The sequence below is a fragment of the Equus przewalskii genome, chromosome 4 (genome assembly GCF_037783145.1).
Source record: "Equus przewalskii isolate Varuska chromosome 4, EquPr2, whole genome shotgun sequence".
Taxonomy (NCBI): domain Eukaryota; kingdom Metazoa; phylum Chordata; class Mammalia; order Perissodactyla; family Equidae; genus Equus; species Equus przewalskii.
Window position 1 is genome coordinate 101184651 of NC_091834.1, and position 18880 is coordinate 101203530.

The 18880-nt window shown below is 53.0% G+C and overlaps 2 long non-coding RNA genes across 2 annotated transcripts in view; one reads left to right on the forward strand and one right to left on the reverse strand.

Annotated features, from left to right (window-relative positions):
* LOC139082933 (uncharacterized) overlaps window positions 1-18880 on the reverse strand; it is a 68392-nt gene that overhangs the window by 23044 nt on the left and 26468 nt on the right. The window lies entirely within an intron of this gene.
* On the forward strand, window positions 16501-18811 carry LOC139082938 (uncharacterized). Its single transcript, XR_011539312.1, has 3 exons — window positions 16501-17134; window positions 17446-17484; window positions 17810-18811. It is a non-coding gene; the product is annotated as an uncharacterized lncRNA (long non-coding RNA).

Genomic DNA, 18880 nt, shown 5'->3' on the forward strand with positions numbered 1-18880 from the left:
AGACCCACCACAAACTGACTAGAGACCACTCTTCTGGCCACAAGTTCACATTTCCACTTCCCAGAGACCTCTCACTGGTCTAACAGGCAGGCACCTTTCCACTCTGTAGCCACAACCTGAATTCCTTCAATAAACTCTAACTCTTCCTCTCCCCTCACTCAGTACCTGGCGGGCAGTGTAGGGGTGACAGGGGACAAGGTATGAGAATCATGCTGGATAGTCAGCTGTTTCCGCACAAATGCTTTATAACAAATCCTCCCCAAATTCAGACACATGCAACAATAAGCATTTATTTTCAAGGTCATAGGCCAGCAGCATGGATACCAATCAGCTGATCCAGGCTATCCTTGACCTGGTGGCCCTGCTGCATGCCGTAGGTCCCTCCGTGCTTAGTTTCTCGCTGTGAGCTGGGCTCAGGTCTGCTCCATGTCTGTTCATTCTGGCGTCCAGGATGGAGGAGTGGCAGCAAGCAGGGGAAACTTTCCTCATACTGATAGCAGAAATACAGACAGGCAAGCCCAACACACGAGCAGGTCTCCAGCCTCTGCTTGAGTCACGTGTGCTGACATCCCAGCAGTCAAAGCAAGTCTCAGGACTGAGCCCCAGACCAAGGGCAGTGAAATGCGTTCCACTTCAGAAAAACATCTTGGCAAAGGGCCTGGATGGAATCATTGAAGGACTGAGGCCAACACTTTACCATGGCCTAGCCTCTTGGTCATAAGTATTTACATCGCCCCCACGTGCAAAATACGTTTAGCTTCATCCCAAGGGCCCACAGCCTCATTCAATCAGACAAAGTCCAGGATCTCATGAACTGCATTAGATCCAGATGAGGCTTCTCTTGATGCAGAGACCCATGAACTCAAAAGACAAGTTATCTACCCCTCACACATCCAAAATCCAGTGACGGTACAGAGACAGACTTCCTGCAACATTTACATTCAGACGTGAGGCAAAATGGGAAGCACACAAGGCCACAGAAACTGGGTATGCAAAAGGAACCACCATGCCACCTTTTCCGTTGGGTGCAGCCAGGGCCTTGTTCTGGATACCAATTTCAGTGTCTGCCACCTTTTCACAAGAGTGTTGCATAACAAGTCACTCCAAACTCAGTGGCACACAACACTAAGCACTCCAGGAGCAGGCAGTGTGCCTTCACTGGGCCTTGGTTCTGCTGCCTGGCAGTGGCTCCCAGTCCATGGTTCCACACGACTCTTGGCTGCACCCTCTGAGAAGTCTTCCTCTGCCGTCATCCTCTTTTGCAATTGCTGAAGAGATCCTTGGAAAATATGGCCCTTGAGGTGGGTGAGCATTCTCCTCAGCTTGGGTCCCATCTGTGGAATGTTGGTGGTTCAGAGGTCTTCTCACTTGCCACACACTCTCAGTCTCTTTTAATCCAGGCTGTCAATGCTTTTGTCACAACAGCACTTTCAAGAAATTTGTGGGTTTCCCATGTATTTGACTCTGTGTATCAAAAGCCATGATCACAATTCTTTGTGACATATGCTGTCCCTCCAGCTCAATTATAAGTATTGGGCACATCACATTCTGTGACCACACATCCCTCATCATTCTAGGAAAACTTCTGTCCAGCTCAAAGAGTATCCTTGACACCCCGTGCCTTAACTTTGTCACCGCTCTTAATAAAAGGCATTGAAACCACACCTGTGATGTGATCTGTTCCCTGAGGCTCTGTCTTAGTGGAAGGATCTGGAGTGAGACTTTTCCCTAAAGTGATGTTACATGGCCTCACTTTGTCTTGGAAAGGATGGTTTCATTTTTCCAACTATGCAATTTCTGGGCTGTCTATATGGCCTCTAAATTCTGATTACAAACCAATAAGTTATCTTCTGAAATCAAACCTTTTTGTAGTATCTCATCAAAAACAGCCTGTAGCAAACAGCTCATGCATTCAAATTTTGCCCTGAAATATCTGGCCCCCAACTCTACCAGTTCCAGTGTATTTCTGCCTTCCAGATTATCATGAGCTCCCGTTTTTCTTGCCTTCAGTAACAGTTTCCTCACCATTTTCCTGGCTGATTGTAACAGCTTCCTTACCACCCACTGCTTCACCATGAAGCCTGTATTTTAGGCTTCTGTTCCAGCAGGAGACCCTTCTAGATATCAATTTCAGTATCTGTCACTCTCATTCACAATGATGTTGCATAAAAAGTTTCGATGAAAATAATGCATAACCAATCTATAAATGAAAATTTGGGTGAGTTTATTCTGAGCTTAAATCTGAGGATTATAACCCGGGGCCTTTCTTCCCGAAGGAAGAAAGGGCACCAAAGAAGTGGGGTGCACAGAGTGGTTATATATCCCCAGAGAGGATGTTTCTCATAGGATTGAAATGTTCCTTTTACAATAGTCGCGAGACTGCTCTGTCGGCACAGCGATTGATGGAAACAGCAGGTAGGTCTTCTGTCTCAGTGAACACAGCAGGGTGGCAGTCTCTTGTCTCAAGCTGACTGGTCACAGGTGAGCTGGGTGGTCAAAGGTGAGTGCAGCAATCAGTTCCTAGCCTAAGGAAAGATGCTTATCCCTAAGGAAATGCCAATGTGGGGGGAAGTTGCACCTTTACCTTTATCTGTTCTGGCCATAGGAAATGTCTAAGCAGATATACAATGCGTGCTCAACAGCCACAGTTAGGCCCTTTTGGAAAAAACAAAGTCAGGTTTATACCAAATGGCTTCCTCATATACTCCAATATATCCTATTGCTTGCCATTTTTATTTGTCACAAGTCACCCTCAAAAACCAATGACACACAATGATCAGCATTTATTCCCATGCCCTTGGGTTTGCAGGCTGAATGAGAATCAGCTGATCTAGGCTGGGCTTGGCTGGATGGGTGGGCTTCAAGCTGCGAGTTTAGCTGCTTTGGCTCCGCTCAGTGAGATGGGCTCAGGGTTGGGACCCAAGTTTTCATTCCAGGGCCCAGACTGAGGGAGCAGCTTACAGGGTCAGCACTTCTCCTGGTAATGGTAGAGGCACCAGAGGGCAAACTTGGCCTTGCAATCCATCTGAAGCCCCTGCTTGCATATATCTGCTACACCCTGTTGGCCAAAGCCAGGCCCACGGTCTGCCAGTTATGAATTTATTGACCCTCAGCTCCAAATGTGCCCTTCCATACCCGCTCTGGGAGAAGGGCCTGGATTCCTTAGGCATTTCTCCTCAAGTGAGCGCAACGCTAACAGTTGTCGGTAGAGGGCATGGGAGAGACGCTGCAGGAGCCACGGGGCTGCTCTCCCCAGTTCCTGCTGCAGGTTTTGCTTCTGCTCCCCTGGCTCCTGCTGCATGTGGGTCAGTGGTGCAGCTGTGCAAGGACACATGGTGGTGCTCTGCCCCAGGCACGCACCCAGAGAATGTAGTCCCTTGGTGACCTCGCAGCGCCAGCTGGACCAGTGAATACCCCACTGCCCCCACTGCCTCAACTACCTCTATGCACCCTCCTGCCAGCCTGGAGTCATCCTGTCCAGAGGTCTGGTTCCCACGTTCTCCAGGTGTGGACACTGCACGGTCCTGGACTACATTTCGAAGTGGTTTACCATGTCCCCCAAGGTTGCTTCCTGCCTATGCACTAACTGTGAACAGGTCTGGTTGGGGCAACCTGGTGATTGGGCTGCAACCACATCTCCTGGACAAGGTCTGAATCTCAACTTTGGGCTGAAGCCCCCCTTCCAAATTTGTTCTTGCTTGGGTCCCTCAGCCCAGGGGTACCTTTAGTTTTCTTTGTGCCTTTATAGTTACTCTCCTCACATAGTACAATAATTCTCAGCATGAAACATCCCCTATTTCAATCACTGTGTGGTTTCTGTCTCCTGGTTGACCCAGACGGACAGGTACCATCAGGTCCAGAGCAAAGGGGTGCAGAGCACACTCGCCTCTGGGGGAGAAACAAAACGTCACAAAGTCAGGGAACAGGAATAGGGAGAGGTGAAGAATTGGGGCCAGGGGGTCAATTACCACATCTTAGTATGCAAGAAAGAAGACAGCTGAACAAACACCAACATCATGGGATAAGTGGTGAAGGCGACTGCAGACATTGCTGTAAAATAGAACGGGGTCTCAGGGAAGTCATTTACCTGTATGTGGCAATACAAAAAAACACAGCCAGGGTTGAACTGGGGACATCTGGACCTGTAGCCTAGTGCTCTACCCTTGAGCCATGCCCCCTGGCCTGCTGGGGGCCCCTCCTGACATTATTTCACCTGTGTTGCCATGCCCCAGATTCCATAGTGGACTCTAAGTTCTAGTCCTACTTGGGCCACCTCTGGAACGGGCAAAGCCACCACACACTGACTGGAGACCACTCACTGGCCATGAGTTCGCCTCGTCATTCCTCAGAGGCCCCTCACTTGTCTACCAGGCACTCTCCTGTGTAGCCATAGCCTGAACTGGGCTGTTAGAGCTGGAAGCCGGGCGCCCTGATCCTTGCTCCCCTCCTCCCTCAGCTCCACCTACACTGTCTCCTCCTCCCCAGCCTCCTCCCACCTGGCTTTCCTCCTGGCTTCACATCTCACACTGTTCTCCCAGGGGAGACAGCACCCGAGAGGCAGCAGCCCCGGAATCCTTGGGGCAGCACCACCGAGGGCGCTAACGAGGCATACAGGCTGCTTGGGGGCCCCCAGCCTGGGAGCAAGGGGCCCTGGTGTGTGGTCAGACATCTCTGTTTACCTCTGCCCCACGGCGCCAGAGCCCAGCTCTGCATGTGCCTGGTTCCCTGGCCGACTTTCATCTCACAGTAAGGACATAGGAGGCCTTCTTAAAAGGCCACAGACCCTAAGAAAGATTTGACCCGGGGACCTCTTGATCTGCAGTCCAATGCTCTACCCATGAGCTACACCCCCTCACCTGGGGAAAATTCCTTCCTAGCGTATTTCACCTGTGGAACCACACCCAGGGATTCCAGGAATCCTTTTAGGAATTTCTATTTGTTCCTAATCAGCCTGTGGAGAGTGGCAAGCAACCACAAATGGACTAGAGACCACTTTTCTGGCCACGAGTTCACCTTTCCACTCCCCAGAGACCTCTCACTGGTCCAACAGGCACCTTTCCACTCTGTAGCCACAACCTGAATTCCGTCAATAAACTCCACCTCTTCCTTTCCCCTCACTCAGTACCCGGTGGGCAGTGCAGGGGGCACTGGCAGCGGGGTGTAAGAATCGTGGCTGCATAGACAGCTGTTTCCTCATCAATGCTTGGAAACAAATCCTCCCAAATTAAGATGGATACAGAATAAGCACTGATTCTCAGGGTCATAGGTCAGCAGCATGGATGCCAATCAGCTGATCTAGGGTGGCCTTGACCTGGTGGCCCCATTTCACTCCATGGGACCCTCTGTGCTCGGTTTCTCCGCTGTGAGTTCAGCTCAGATCTGCACCATGTCTGTTCATTCTGGGGTCCGGGTTGGAGGAGTGGCAGCAAGCAGGGGAACCTTTCCTCACGGAGATGGCAGAAATGCAGAAAGGCAAGCCCAACACATGAGCAGGTCTCCAGCCTCTGCTTTGAGTCACGTGTGCTGACATCCCAGCAGTCAAGGCAAGTCTCAGGACTGAGCCCCAAACCAAGGGGAGGGAAATGTGTTCCACGTCTAATGGGGTGGGGGTGGGGGGGGGGGGGTGGGACTGGAAAACCAAAGGGCCAGAGAGAATCAGTGAAGGACGGAGGCCAACACTTTAATCCACCATGGCCTGCCATCCTGGTCATAGGTATTGACATCTCCCCCCATCCACAATATGCTCCCGAGACCCCGCAGCCTCAGTCAATCAGACAAAGTCTGGGATCTTCTGATCAGCATTAGATCCAGGTGAGGCTTCTCTTGATCCAGAGACCCGTGAACTCAAAAGACAAGTTATCTACCCCTCACACATCCAAAATCCAGTGACGGTACAGAGACAGACTTCCTGCAACATTTACATTCAGACATGGGACAAAACGGGGAGCACACAAGGCCACAGAAACTGGGTATGCAAAAGGAACCCCCCACGCCCCCGTTTCCCTTTGGGTGCAGCCAGGGCCTCGTTCTGGATGCCAATGTCAGTGTCTGCCACCTCTTCACAAGAGTGTTGCATAACAAGTCACCCCAAACTCAGTGGCACACAACACTAAGCGCTTGGAGCAGGCAGTGTGCCTTCACTGGGCCTTGGTTCTGCTGCCTGGCAGTGGCTCCCAGTCCATGGTTCCACACGACTCTTGGCTGCACCCTCTGAGAAGTCTCCCTCTGCCGTCATCCTCTTTTGCAATTGCTGAAGAGATCCTTGGAAAATATGGCCCTTGAGGTGGGTGAGCATTCTCCTCAGCTTGCGTCCCAGCCTGTGGAATGTTGGAGGTCCAGAGGTCTTTTCACTTGCCACAGTCTCAGTGTCCTTTAGTCCAGGCTGTCCAAGCTTTCGTCAATGCAGCTCTCACAAGAGATTTGTGGGTTTCCTATGTGTTTGATTCCATGTATCAAAAGCCACGATCACAATTCTTTGTACCATACGCCGTCCCTCCAGCTCAATCATAAGTATTGGGCACATCACATTCTGTGACCACACATCCCTCATCGTTCTAGGAAAACTTCTGTCCAGCTGAAAGAGTGTCCTTGACACCCCCTGCCTTAACTCTGTCAGTGCTCTTAATAAAAGGCATTAAAGCCACACCCTTGATGTGATCTGTTCCCTGAGGCTCTGTCTTAGTGGAAGGCTCTGGAGTGAGACTTCTTCCTAAGGTGACGCAACATGGCCTCACTCTGTCTTGGAAAGGATGGTTTCATTTTTCAAACTGAGCAATTTCTGGGCTGTGCTCTATTGCCACTAAATTCTGAATACAAACCAGAAAGTTCTCCACTCAACTCAAACCTTGTTTGTAGGACCTCATCAAAAACAGCCTGTAGCCAACAGCTCATGCATTCCAATTTTGCTGAAATATCCGGCCCCATGGAACAAGTTCCAGTGTATTTCTACCTTCCAGATTATCACGAGCCCTCGTTTCCCCTACCCTCAGTAACAGTCTCCTCACTGTTTTCCTGGCTGATTGTAACAGCTTCCTTGCCACCCACTGCTTCACCAGGAAGCCCTGTCATGTACTTTAGGCTTCTGCTACAGCAGGAGACCCTTCTAGATATCAATTTCAGTATTCGTCAGTCTCAGTCACAAGATGTTGCATAACAAGTCACCCCCCAAACCAATGACACACAACGATCAGCATTTATTCCCATGCCCCTGGGCTTGCAGGCTGAACGAGAATCAGCTGATCTAGGCCGGGCTTGGCTGGATGGGTGGGCTCCAAGCTGCCTTGGCTCCTCTCCATGAGATGGGCTCAGGGTTGGGACCCGAGGGTTCATTCTGGGGCCCAGGCTGAGGGGAGGAGGTGACGGGGTCAGCACCTCTCCCTGTAATGGTCAAAGCACAGAGGGCAAACTCGGCCTTGCAAGTCCATCTGAAGCCCCTGCTTGCACCATATCTGCTACACCCTGTTGGCCAAAGCCAGGCCCACGGTCTGCCAGGTCAATTTATTGACTCTCAGCTCCAAATGCGCCCTTCCATACCTGCTCTGGGAGAAGGGACTGGATAGCAGGGCATGTCTCCTCAAGTGAGCGCAGCGCTAACAGTTGTCAGTAGAGGGCACAGGAGAGACGCTGCAGGAGGCAGGGGCCTGCCCTCCCCAGTTCCTGCTGCAGGTTTTGCTTCTGCTCCCTGGCTCCTGCTGCATGTGGGGCAGTGGTGCAGCCGAGCAAGGACACACGGTGGTGCTCGGCCCCAGGCACGCACCCAGGGAATGAAGTCATTCGGTGACCTCGCAGACCCAGCTTGACAGGTGAACACTGCTGCGCAGCCATCACCTCAAATCCCTCTAGCCACCCTCCTGCCAGCCTGGGCTCGCCCCTCCCCGAGGTCTGGTTCCCAGGCCCCCGAGGTGTGGACACTGCAAGTTCCAGGCTCACACTTCCAAGTGTCTCACCTGTGCCCCGGGAGGATGCATCTGCCCGTCTGGCAACTGTGAACAGGTCTGGACGGGACAACCCGGTTAGTGGGCCCCAACCACACCTTCCCCCATGAGGTCTGAATCCCAGCTTTTGGGAAAAGTCCCCCTTCCCAATCGATCCTAGCTTGGGTCCCTCAGCCCAGGGGTCCCTTTAGTCTTCTTTGCACCTTTAGAGTTACTCTCCTCGCATAGCACAATAATCCTCTAAATTAAACGTCCCGTTTGAATCCCTATGTGGTTTCCATCTCCTGGTTGGCCCAGACCGATAGATACTGCCAGGCCCAGGGCAAAGGGGTGCGGAGCACACTGGCCTCTGGGGGAGAAACGAAAAGTCACAAAGCACAAGGCACGGGAACAGGGAGAGGTGAAGAATTGCGCCAGCGGGTCAATCTACCACACTTTACTATCCCACGGAAAGACGACACCGAAAAAACAACACCATCAGGCGCTGAGTGGTGAAGGCGACTGCAGACCTTGCTGTAAAATGGAACGGGGGTCTCAGGGAAGCCATTTACCTGTACGTGGCAATATGGCAAAACAACGGCCAGGGGGCACCTGGGATTGAACCGGGGACATCTGGACCTGCAGCCAAGGGCTCTAGCCTTGAGCCACGCCCCTGGCCTGCTGGGGGCCCCTCCTGACATTATTTCACCTGTGTTGCCATGCCCCAGATTCCATAGTGGACTCTAAGTTCTAGTCCTACTTGGGCCACCTCTTGGAACTGGCAGAGCCACCACACACTGACTGGAGACCACTCACTGGCCATGAGTTCGCCTCGTCATTCCTCAGAGGCCCCTCACTTGTCTACCAGGCACTCTCCTGTGTAGCCATAGCCTGAACTGGGCTGTTAGAGCTGGAAGCCGGGCGCCCTGATCCTTGCTCCCCTCCTCCCTCAGCTCCACCTACACTGTCTCCTCCTCCCCAGCCTCCTCCCTCCTGGCTTTCCTCCTGGCTTCGCATCTCACACTGTCTCTCCCCTCTCCCTGGCGTAGTCCCTCCCCGAGGCCGTCACCCAGGGGCTTGGCTGAACACAGGGGAGACAGCGCCCCAGAGGCAGCAACCTCGGAATCCTTGGGGCAGCACAACCGAGGGTGCTAGGACCAGGCATATAGGCTGCTTGGGGGCCCGCAGCCTGGGACCAAGGAGCCCTGGTGTGTGGTCAGAGATGTCTCTCCCTCTGCCCCACGGTGCGAGAGCCCAGGCACTGCCTGTGCCCGCTTCCTGGCCGACCTTCATCCCATAGTGAGGACACGCAGCGGGCCTTCCTAAAAGGCCACAAGCCCTAAGACGCTAAGGACTAGAGAAAGGACAGTGACCTGAGGGGTACGACGTGCTACATGGCATCGGAGTCTGTGAGATTCACATTCGGGAGACCACAGACGCCCCTGAGCTTGGCAGGGAGGATGCCAGCAAAGGGGGGATTCCTTCCTCACTCCTGTGCTGTGTTCTTCTCGCCTTGCTTTCTTACCAGCTATCATGTTTCCCTTTAAACACACAGTCCAAATTCAAAATAAGTATTTAGTCCAATGAGACCAAATCGCCCCACCTCCCCCACCCCCCAGGTGATGTGTCCAGCATAACCTACATGCTACCATGTTGGTGGCAGCCTGTGAAGTACCGTCTTTCTGTTACAGGATGCAATCGGAAAGTCGGGCATTCTTCCCTGGCAGCAGGTGGGTTCCCTTGGTGACGTGGAGTTCTGGGTGGGGGCGGTTCCTAGCGTCCAAGCCTCAAGTTTTGGCCCTTGTTCCCGAGTCCATTGAAAAGCCTGGGTGGGTGGGAAGGTCCCGCACTGATCAGTGTCCTACTTCTCGAGCATGAGACATGAGCATCTGCTTAATTTAACTGACATTGTAATTCAGCAACGCTCAGGATCAAACTCTACTTTTGGTTTGAGGATTTCCCAGTTATCAGTGGCAAGAGAGAAGTCTCTCGATACCGGGTCTTGGCTAGCGAGAGGGTTTACAGATTTGTGCTTCATTTTCCGTCTTTGAGGTCCAGCGCCAGCAGAATCAGCCGCTCTGCAGTGCCTCGTGCTGTTCTGTGGGAACTGAGGACACCAAGGCCTGGCCCTCACTCCACGCCAGGTGATCCGGGCAAAATTGAAGTCTCCTGCTTTGTCACTGTGTGCCGAACAGACGGCCAGGTTCAAACTCCCGAATAACTACCAAGATGGTCCTAACAAAACCAGACACTCAGTGCCATATGCCCCTCACGGCCTGCACCCCACCCCCAGTACCAGTTTACACACTGTCTGCATTCTGTCAAAAACAGAAACCGATGATGGCTCATTGAGACAAATAAGGAAACTATTGGCAGGATGGGAAAAGTCTCACCACACCAAACGTAGCTAGAGATCTGCGCTAGGAAATGGGCAGGACTAAAGGGCAGCCGCGCAGGCAGAATCGTTGACCTCAAAAGGCATCCTGCTTTATGGGGCTGATGATGCCCCACTGGACACTGCCTGCAGCCAGCGGCCCCACTGCCAATGCCAGCCCCCTGGCTCCGCTGGAGGAAATTCCCAACTCCTCCTGCTTCTGGGTAAATCATTCATGTTCCAGGTCTCAATCAGCTACAGGTGACTGGCTAAGCCTGAGCTACGGCCGGGGCTCAGGGACGGCAGCACCTGGTATTCCCGGCTTTAGTAGTCTTGTGAGGTCCCGGCTTCCACCAGTCATACACGGCTGTGGATCCCCAAAGTACAAAGGAATTTCAAGCGTTGGGGCTGTAAGAAGATCGTTACAAACACCCACCACAAGTAGCCCGAGTGAGGCTGCATCACTGCCACAATCACGAATGGTGGGAAGCGTTGGTGCTGCCAGAGCCCGGGAGGCTTTCTGGCACAGGCCCCACCTGCCTCTTCCTCTGCCCTCTTGCAGGAAGATGCCGTTAGCTGCAACGGCGACACCGGCTCTGAGTAAAATCACAGCCTGGTCCATACACTGGAATTTTATCCAGCAACAAAAATAAATGAGCTCTCAAGCCACAAAAAGACACGCAGGAACCTTAAATGCCTATTACTAAGAGAAAGAAGCCAAGCTGAACAGGCTACACCGCATGCGATTCCACCGCTATGGCATTCTGGAAAAGGGAGATCGGTGGACAGTAAGAAGATCAGTGGGTGCCAGATCGAGGGAGGGAGGGAGGGAGGAGAGTGAGGAGCGAATAGGCATAGCCGGGGAGTTTTAGGGCAGTGAAACTATTCCAAATGATACTGTAATTGTGGCTACAGAACATTCTGTAGTTGTCACAACCCATAAAACTGTACAGCACAAGCTTGAACCTTAGGGTAAACAATGGACTTCAGTGGATAAGAACATATCAATATTCGTTCACCACTTTTTTCGGGGTTTTTCCCTCTTCTTTTTTAAAGATTGGCGCCTGAGCTAACAACTGCTGCCAATTTTCTTCTGGTTTTTTTTTTTTTTTTCCTGCTTGTTTCTCCCCAAATCCCCCCAGTACACAGTTGTATATTTTAGTTGTAGGTCCTTCTAGTTGTGGCACGTGGGACGCCGCCTCGACATGGCCTGATGAGTGGTGCCACGTCCATGCCCAGGATCCGAACCCTGGGCCGCCAAAGTGGAGCGCACGAACTTAATCACTTGGCGACGGAGCCGGCCCCCTCATTCACCGGTTTTACAAATGTCCCATACTAACACAAGATGTTAAAACAGGGGAAACCGCAGGGGAGAGGGGCGTTGAGGTGAGGATGCAGGAGAACTCTGGACTTTCTGCTCAAATTTTCTGTAAACCTAAGGGTGCTCTAACAAATAGAGTCTATGAAGATTTCTATAGACAGCAGGTAGGGGCTCCCCAGGTTATGAGTCAGAGACAACGGGCTCCATGTTCCAATGCTCTACCTATGGGCCATTGTTGGCGTCTACAAGGCACCTTTCCACCCAGTAGTAACATCCAGACTCTAACACAGCAAGTCACCGACCTTCCCGTGCTGTTCCGTGCAACCTGGGGTCTGCTCCACGGCAGAGGGGACACCTCTCCCACCAGGTCCCCTTCCCACCCTCCCCCTCCTTGCCCACCAGGCAGCTTCTCAGGCCCCTGCAGAGGGCACCAGCTTTGCTAGTCGTACATGTTTCGTTGAAAGGTCCGTTAGAGTCATCCGGGACAGTCCTCCCCAAACGCGTCTGTAGAGCAGGTAGTTTCTGGCTCGGAGAAGGAGCAAGAAGAGGAGAGGTGTGTGTTGTTAAAATGAGAGCATCCAGTCGGCTTCTCAGAGTCTCTGGGGGGAGACCAGCAAACGCACACAGGAGCAGCACCCAGGGGGTTCAGATGCCTGAGACGTGTCCCTGCCGCTGACTCTGTCTGCTGCCCCAGCCTCCTGCCTACTCACTCACTAGAAATGGGAAACAGTAAATGGGACAGCTGACCAAAAACACACAAGCATCAAGAGGTCAAGACAAAACCTCTGATTCTGGATGAGGATGTTTTCCCGTAAACCAGGTCTGGAGTCCGAACATGACCTTTTCCACCTTTTCTCCCTTCTTCTTTCCTGTCCTTTTTCTGTTGTCAGCTGAGCCTCTCCAGAGGAAATTAGCCAAATTTAGAAAGCCACCTGACATGCTAATGACTCGCTGCTGGTGGTTGAACGGGGTCTAAGGTGACCACTTCCGTAGATCCAAGATGGAAGGAAAACCAGCAGGGGGCGCTCAGATTTGAGCCGGGGACCTCTTGATCTGCAGTCCAATGCTCTACCCATGAGCTACACCCCCTCACCTGGGGAAAATTCCTTCCTAGCGTATTTCACCTGTGGAACCACACCCAGGGATTCCAGGAATCCTTTTAGGAATTTCTATTTGTTCCTAATCAGCCTGTGGAGAGTGGCAAGCAACCACAAATGGACTAGAGACCACTTTTCTGGCCACGAGTTCACCTTTCCACTCCCCAGAGACCTCTCACTGGTCCAACAGGCACCTTTCCACTCTGTAGCCACAACCTGAATTCCGTCAATAAACTCCACCTCTTCCTTTCCCCTCACTCAGTACCCGGTGGGCAGTGCAGGGGGCACTGGCGACGAGGTGTAAGAATCGTGGCTGCATAGACAGCTGTTTCCTCATCAATGCTTGGAAACAAATCCTCCCCAAATTAAGATGGATACAGAATAAGCACTGATTCTCAGGGTCATAGGTCAGCAGCATGGATGCCAATCAGCTGATCTAGGGTGGCCTTGACCTGGTGGCCCCATTTCACTCCATGGGACCCTCTGTGCTCGGTTTCTCGCTGTGAGTTCAGCTCAGATCTGCACCATGTCTGTTCATTCTGGGGTCCGGGTTGGAGGAGTGGCAGCAAGCAGGGGAACCTTTCCTCACGGAGATGGCAGAAATGCAGAAACGCAAGCCCAACACATGAGCAGGTCTCCAGCCTCTGCTTGAGTCACGTGTGCTGACATCCCAGCAGTCAAGGCAAGTCTCAGGACTGAGCCCCAAACCAAGGGCAGGGAAATGTGTTCCACGTCTAATGGGGTGGGGTGGGGGGGGGGGGTGGGACTGGAAAACCAAAAGGGCCAGAGAGAATCAGTGAAGGACGGAGGCCAACACTTTAATCCACCATGGCCTGCCATCCTGGTCATAGGTATTGACATCTCCCCCCCATCCACAATATGCTCCCGAGACCCCGCAGCCTCAGTCAATCAGACAAAGTCTGGGATCTTCTGATCAGCATTAGATCCAGGTGAGGCTTCTCTTGATCCAGAGACCCGTGAACTCAAAAGACAAGTTATCTACCCCTCACACATCCAAAATCCAGTGACGGTACAGAGACAGACTTCCTGCAACATTCACATTCAGACATGGGACAAAACGGGGAGCACACAAGGCCACAGAAACTGGGTATGCAAAAGGAACCCCCCACGCCCCCGTTTCCCTTTGGGTGCAGCCAGGGCCTCGTTCTGGATGCCAATGTCAGTGTCTGCCGCCTCTTCACAAGAGTGTTGCATAACAAGTCACCCCAAACTCAGTGGCACACAACACTAAGCACTCCAGGAGCAGGCAGTGTGCCTTCACTGGGCCTTGGTTCTGCTGCCTGGCAGTGGCTCCCAGTCCATGGTTCCACACGACTCTTGGCTGCACCCTCTGAGAAGTCTTCCTCTGCCGTCATCCTCTTTTGCAATTGCTGAAGAGATCCTTGGAAAATATGGCCCTTGAGGTGGGTGAGCATTCTCCTCAGCTTGCGTCCCACCTGTGGAATGTTGGAGGTCCAGAGGTCTTTTCACTTGCCACAGTCTCAGTGTCCTTTAGTCCAGGCTGTCCAAGCTTTCGTCAATGCAGCTCTCACAAGAGATTTGTGGGTTTCCTATGTGTTTGATTCCATGTATCAAAAGCCACGATCACAATTCTTTGTACCATATGCCGTCCCTCCAGCTCAATCATAAGTATTGGGCACATCACATTCTGTGACCACACATCCCTCATCGTTCTAGGAAAACTTCTGTCCAGCTGAAAGAGTGTCCTTGACACCCCCTGCCTTAACTCTGTCAGTGCTCTTAATAAAAGGCATTAAAGCCACACCCTTGATGTGATCTGTTCCCTGAGGCTCTGTCTTAGTGGAAGGCTCTGGAGTGAGACTTCTTCCTAAGGTGACGCAACATGGCCTCACTCTGTCTTGGAAAGGATGGTTTCATTTTTCAAACTGAGCAATTTCTGGGCTGTCTATATTGCCACTAAATTCTGAATACAAACCAGAAAGTTCTCCACTCAACTCAAACCTTGTTTGTAGGACCTCATCAAAAACAGCCTGTAGCCAACAGCTCATGCATTCCAATTTTGCCCTGAAATATCCGGCCCCCAGGTGAACAAGTTCCAGTGTATTTCTACCTTCCAGATTATCACGAGCCCTCGTTTCCCCTACCCTCAGTAACAGTCTCCTCACTGTTTTCCTGGCTGATTGTAACAGCTTCCTTGCCACCCACTGCTTCACCAGGAAGCCCTGTCATGTACTTTAGGCTTCTGCTACAGCAGGAGACCCTTCTAGATATCAATTTCAGTATTCGTCAGTCTCAGTCACAAGATGTTGCATAACAAGTCACCCCCCAAACCAATGACACACAACGATCAGCATTTATTCCCATGCCCCTGGGCTTGCAGGCTGAACGAGAATCAGCTGATCTAGGCCGGGCTTGGCTGGATGGGTGGGCTCCAAGCTGCCTTGGCTCCTCTCCATGAGATGGGCTCAGGGTTGGGACCCGAGGGTTCATTCTGGGGCCCAGGCTGAGGGGAGGAGGTGACGGGGTCAGCACCTCTCCCTGTAATGGTAGAAGCACAGAGGGCAAACTCGGCCTTGCAAGTCCATCTGAAGCCCCTGCTTGCACCATATCTGCTACACCCTGTTGGCCAAAGCCAGGCCCACGGTCTGCCAGGTCAATTTATTGACTCTCAGCTCCAAATGCGCCCTTCCATACCTGCTCTGGGAGAAGGGACTGGATTCCTTAGGGCATGTCTCCTCAAGTGAGCGCAGCGCTAACAGTTGTCAGTAGAGGGCGCGGGAGAGACGCTGCAGGAGGCAGGGGCCTGCCCTCCCCAGTTCCTGCTGCAGGTTTTGCTTCTGCTCCCCTGGCTCCTGCTGCATGTGGGGCAGTGGTGCAGCCGAGCAAGGACACACGGTGGTGCTCGGCCCCAGGCACGCACCCAGGGAATGAAGTCATTCGGTGACCTCGCAGACCCAGCTTGACAGGTGAACACTGCTGCGCAGCCATCACCTCAAATCCCTCTAGCCACCCTCCTGCCAGCCTGGGCTCGCCCCTGCCCCGAGGTCTGGTTCCCAGGCCCCCGAGGTGTGGACACTGCAAGTTCCAGGCTCACACTTCCAAGTGTCTCACCTGTGCCCCGGGAGGTGGCATTCTGCCCGTCTGGCAACTGTGAACAGGTCTGGACGGGACAACCCGGTTAGTGGGCCCCAACCACACCTTCCCCCATGAGGTCTGAATCCCAGCTTTTGGGAAAAGTCCCCCTTCCCAACCGATCCTAGCTTGGGTCCCTCAGCCCAGGGGTCCCTTTAGTCTTCTTTGCACCTTTAGAGTTACTCTCCTCGCATAGCACAATAATCCTCTAAATTAAACGTCCCGTTTGAATCCCTATGTGGTTTCCATCTCCTGGTTGGCCCAGACCGATAGATACTGCCAGGCCCAGGGCAAAGGGGTGCGGAGCACACTGGCCTCTGGGGGAGAAACGAAAAGTCACAAAGCACAAGGCACGGGAACAGGGAGAGGTGAAGAATTGCGCCAGCGGGTCAATCTACCACACTTTACTATCCCACGGAAAGACGACACCGAAAAAACAACACCATCAGGCGCTGAGTGGTGAAGGCGACTGCAGACCTTGCTGTAAAATGGAACGGGGGTCTCAGGGAAGCCATTTACCTGTACGTGGCAATATGGCAAAACAACGGCCAGGGGGCACCTGGGATTGAACCGGGGACATCTGGACCTGCAGCCAAGGGCTCTAGCCTTGAGCCACGCCCCCTGGCCTGCTGGGGGCCCCTCCTGACATTATTTCACCTGTGTTGCCATGCCCCAGATTCCATAGTGGACTCTAAGTTCTAGTCCTACTTGGGCCACCTCTGGAACTGGCAGAGCCACCACACACTGACTGGAGACCACTCACTGGCCATGAGTTCGCCTCGTCATTCCTCAGAGGCCCCTCACTTGTCTACCAGGCACTCTCCTGTGTAGCCATAGCCTGAACTGGGCTGTTAGAGCTGGAAGCCGGGCGCCCTGATCCTTGCTCCCCTCCTCCCTCAGCTCCACCTACACTGTCTCCTCCTCCTCCCCAGCCTCCTCCCTCCTGGCTTTCCTCCTGGCTTCACATCTCACACTGTCTCTCCCCTCTCTCCCTGGCTTAGTCCCTCCCCGAGGCCGTCACCTAGGGGCTTGGCTGAACACAGGGCAGCAACCTCGGAATCCTTGGGGCAGCACAACCGAGGGTGCTAGGACCAGGCATATAGGCTGCTTGGGGGCCCGCAGCCTGGGACCAAGGAGCCCTGGTGTGTGGTCAGAGATGTCTCTCCCTCTGCCCCACGGTGCGAGAGCCCAGGCACTGCCTGTGCCCGCTTCCCTGGCCGACCTTCATCCCATAGTGAGGACACGCAGCGGGCCTACCTAAAAGGCCACAAGCCCTAAGACGCTAAGGACTAGAGAAAGGACAGTGACCTGAGGGGTACGACATGCTACATGGCATCGGAGTCTGTGAGATTCACATTCGGGAGACCACAGACGCCCCTGAGCTTGGCAGGGAGGATGCCAGCAAAGGGGGGATTCCTTCCTCACTCCTGTGCTGTGTTCTTATCGCCTTGCTTTCTTACCAGCTATCATGTTTCCCTTTAAACACACAGTCCAAATTCAAAATAAGTATTTAGTCCAATGAGACCAAATCGCCCCACCTCCCCCACCCCCCAGGTGATGTTTCCAGCATAACCTACATGCTACCATGTTGCTGGCAGCCTGTGAAGTACCGTCTTTCTGTTACAGGATGCAATCGGAAAGTCGGGCATTCTTCCCTGGCAGCAGGTGGGTTCCCTTGGTGACGTGAGGTCCTCTGGGTGGGGGCGGTTCCTAGCGTCCAAGCCTGAAGTTTTGGCCCTTGTTCCCGAGTCCATTGAAAAGCCTGGGTGGGTGGGAAGGTCCCGCACTGATCAGTGTCCTACTTCTCGAGCATGAGACATGAGCATCTGCTTAATTTAACTGACATTGTAATTCAGCAACGCTCAGGATCAAACTCTACTTTTGGTTTGAGGATTTCCCAGTTATCAGTGGCAAGAGAGAAGTCTCTCGATACCGGGTCTTGGCTAGCGGAGAGGGTTTACAGATTTGTGCTTCATTTTCCGTCTTTGAGGTCCAGCGCCAGCAGAATCAGCCGCTCTGCAGTGCCTCGTGCTGTTCTGTGGGAACTGAGGACACCAAGGCCTGGCCCTCACTAGGCGCTTCATTCCAGGTGATCCGGGCAAAATTGAAGTCTCCTGCTTTGTCACTGTGTGCCAACGACGGCCAGGTTCAAACTCCCGAATAACTACCAAGATGGTCCTAACAAAACCAGACACTCAGTGCCATATGCCCCTCACGGCCTGCACCCCACCCCCAGTACCAGTTTACACACTGTCTGCATTCTGTCAAAAACAGAAACCGATGATGGCTCATTGAGACAAATAAGGAAACTATTGGCAGGATGGGAAAAGTCTCACCACACCAAACGTAGCTAGAGATCTGCGCTAGGAAATGGGCAGGACTAAAGGGCAGCCGCGCAGGCAGAATCGTTGACCTCAAAAGGCATCCTGCTTTATGGGGCTGATGATGCCCCACTGGACACTGCCTGCAGCCAGCGGCCCCACTGCCAATGCCAGCCCCCTGGCTCCGCTGGAGGAAATTCCCAACTCCTCCTGCTTCTGGGTAAATCATTCATGTTCCAGGTCTCAATCAGCTACAGGTGACTGGCTAAGCCTGAGCTACGGCCGGGGCTCAGGGACGGCAGCACCTGGTATTCCCGGCTTTCATAGTATTGTGAGGTCCCGGCTTCCACCAGTCATACACGGCTGTGGATCCCCAAAGTACAAAGGAATTTCAAGCGTTGGGGCTGTAAGAAGATCGTTACAAACACCCACCACAAGTAGCCCGAGTGAGGCTGCATCACTGCCACAATCACGAATGGTGGGAAGCGTTGGTGCTGCCAGAGCCCGGGAGGCTTTCTGGCACAGGCCCCACCTGCCTCTTCCTCTGCCCTCTTGCAGGAAGATGCCGTTAGCTGCAACGGCGACACCGGCTCTGAGTAAAATCACAGCCTGGTCCATACACTGGAATTTTATCCAGCAACAAAAATAAATGAGCTCTCAAGCCACAAAAAGACACGCAGGAACCTTAAATGCCTATTACTAAGAGAAAGAAGCCAAGCTGAACAGGCTACACCGCATGC